Below are 2987 nucleotides of genomic sequence, written 5' to 3'. Positions count from 1 at the left end.
AACTGTCTGTTACACTAAGATTCTTTAGATGGCAAATTTATGAACACCTTCATAATTTCTAAAAACATGTTTTTGTACACTCTTTCAATTAAGTATGAACTGTGTTTGTTAGCAGACCCAAGTACCTTTAGTTTCTCTGTATGAAGGAGCCAGAAACAGATAAGCCTATGTTTAGTAAATATTTCAGTACTTTATCTCATTTGGAAAAGAATTAGATATCTAATGAGTTCAACCCAATTTATCATTTAACTTAGAAAAACTTTAAAGTTTTGGGTTGCCAAAGATTTTGAAAGCCATAAACTTTTTTATTTATTCAGACTACTTGTTCTTGACAATCAGGAAAACTTTGAGACAGACAAAATCAACCATCATTTTAAGTCATTTTTGTTGACAAATTGCAACTGATACAACATGATTTTAACTAATAAATTCAGGTAGAATAAAAGCTGATTATCTGTGTCATATTCCATGTTGATAACTCCAAAAGCATGTCTATTTTAATTAAACCAAAAACCTTGAATTAGCTTTTATTATTTTTAATTTTTTTTTTCAATTTTATTTATTTATTTTGAGAAAGAGAGAGAGAGAATCCCAAGCAGGGCTCCAACTCACGAACTGTGAGATCATGACCTGAGCCGAAGTCGCACGCTTAACCGACTGAGCCACCCAGGCGCCCCAACCTTGAATTAGCTTTAATACCAAATGTGTTGTGCCTGTGTCCACTAAAATTCAACTAATTTGTTCCCCACTGTCACTTTTTACTTGAGGCATCTGTGGGGAAATCTCAGGTAAGTGATTAAAGTTTGGGGAGTCCCTGGATCCCTCCATGGGAATTTGGGAGGTGCTTTAGCTTGAACCTCACAGGAGGGGCCCAACAGCTCAGGGTGCTTTTTGCTTCTTGATAATGAAAGGAGGAGGAGGAGCAGAAGCTGACGATGCCCCAGGCACCAAGGATGTTATAGGAGCCAGCTATGTGAGCGGGTGCCCACAGAGGTACAGAAATAGGGGGAGGGGGAGGGGGAGGCGGAGGTGCGAACGTGCCACCAGAAAGGCCAGAGGCAGATTCAAAGTTTAGAGTAACATCCCTTTTTTCTCTGTCTCTTGTCTCTCTCTCCTGAAAAACGGGGTTTTTGTCTGGTTGCTTTTCAGCTCTCTGTACCTTTTAGTTAAATTACGTCCTAATGGACCTTCTTTGGGAAGAGAAGGTGTATTCCCAATCTTCCTGGGCAAAGGTTCAGAAAGAACACACAAGACACACAACTATGATTGAATGAAGCCCAGAGTATCTCCGTTAGCATTTGTTCTTTCCTAAAAGTTGGGGGCTTCACCAATTGAACTGAACACTTCCTAGTTTCTGGTTCCGCCCCCAAAGTTGGAGTTTCACTAACTGAACCAAATGGCTTCCTTTTTTTTTTTTTTAATTTTTAATTTATATTTTAGAGAGAAAGAGAGACAGAGTGAGAGCAGGGGAGGGGCAGAGAGAGAGAGGGAGACACAGAGAATTTGAAGCAGCCCTAGGCTCTGAGCTGTCAGCACAGAGCCCGACGCGGGGCCCAAACACACAAACCGTGAGATCATGACCCAAGCCGAAGTCGGACACTCAACTGACTGAGCCACCCAGGCGCTCCCAAATGGCTTCCTAAGAGAACCAAACCAAGACCCTTGTTTGGAGGCAACTGAATGGGAGGAAGGAACCCAAGAGAGTCCTTTAGTGGCCATCTCATCTCTAAATGGTACATGGACCACCAAGCTGTGTTACAGTAAAAGACCACCTTCTTCTTAGTCATAGGTTCCTGCCTATATTCCTTTCACTTATTCAAAATTCAGTCCAGTGGGTTATTTGGTGGGATAGAAATGGAATTTCCCATTATACACACATTTAACATAACACAACCCCCTCCCCCTGCACACACACCAGAACAGATCTGTTCCAAATTCCAAATAAACTGACCATTATTCAAGTCCCTTTTAGTTCCTCCTGAAAGCTGTGACTTTCTAATGGGAAACAAAAAAACATGGACAATGAAACAAAAGCACCCAGTGCTTCACAAACGAGAAACTTGCATCAGCAGGCACTCCGATGGACTTATCCGGTCCAGAAGTTTGTCAAGTCCCCCAAATGCTCCTTTCCTTTCCAGTCAAACCAAAAAGCGAAATTGGCAGCTAGTGTCGTTCGGGAATCAGCAGGGAGTTTCCCGGAGACAAAAACAGTCTCATCAGCTGTACGGGCAGATCCCTCAGATTTCCTCCTGGAGACCAACTAGCCCTGAGAAGCTAACCTCCTGCGGTCCTCCAAGCTACAAGCCCAGGAAACTAAAAGGAAGCCGTGGCCCTCTGCTCTGCCTCAGGATTCCCTGGGGGGGTGGGCGGGGACCGGATGCCACGGGGGCATTGGTTCCTGAAAGGCTTGCCAAAATTTGTTAGTGAATCCCAACTTTGGCTGCCCAGGGCTTGAAAAGTCAATGCTCAAGTGGCACCTGGCGGGCTCAGTTGGTAGAGCATGCAACTCTTAATCTTGGGGTTGTGATTTCAACACTAACATTGGGCCTGGAGGCTAGTTAAAATTTTAAAAAGGAAGGAGAAAAGAAAAGAGAAAAGGAAAGAAAAGAAAAGCCAATACTCAAGAGATGAGTTTTGATTGGAAAGGAATATGAGCTTTCTTCAGGAGGCCAGCCACCTGGGGAGAAGGTGAACTCTTGTCCAAAGGCCAGCTAAGAGGTTCTGCCAGGGATTTTTAAAGGAATTTAGGGCAAGTAATCAGTAAAAGGAGTGCAGTGGTCCATAATATTTCTTGATTACGAGCAGCCCCGATGGTGCCAGCTACAGATATTATTGCAGTGCTCAGAGGTTGTGCAAGGGGGTCTGGTTTCTGTTTCCTCACATGCAGAAGTGCTTTGTTCTTTCTAGGAAAGAATGCATGACATACAGATAAAGAAAGGTTAATCAGTCAGGCTAAGGGTGCTTGATAAAGTTCAAAGACTACTAGG

The sequence above is a fragment of the Leopardus geoffroyi genome, chromosome B2 (assembly GCF_018350155.1).
Source record: "Leopardus geoffroyi isolate Oge1 chromosome B2, O.geoffroyi_Oge1_pat1.0, whole genome shotgun sequence".
Lineage (NCBI taxonomy): Eukaryota > Metazoa > Chordata > Mammalia > Carnivora > Felidae > Leopardus > Leopardus geoffroyi.
Note: the sequence above shows the minus strand (reverse complement) of the source record.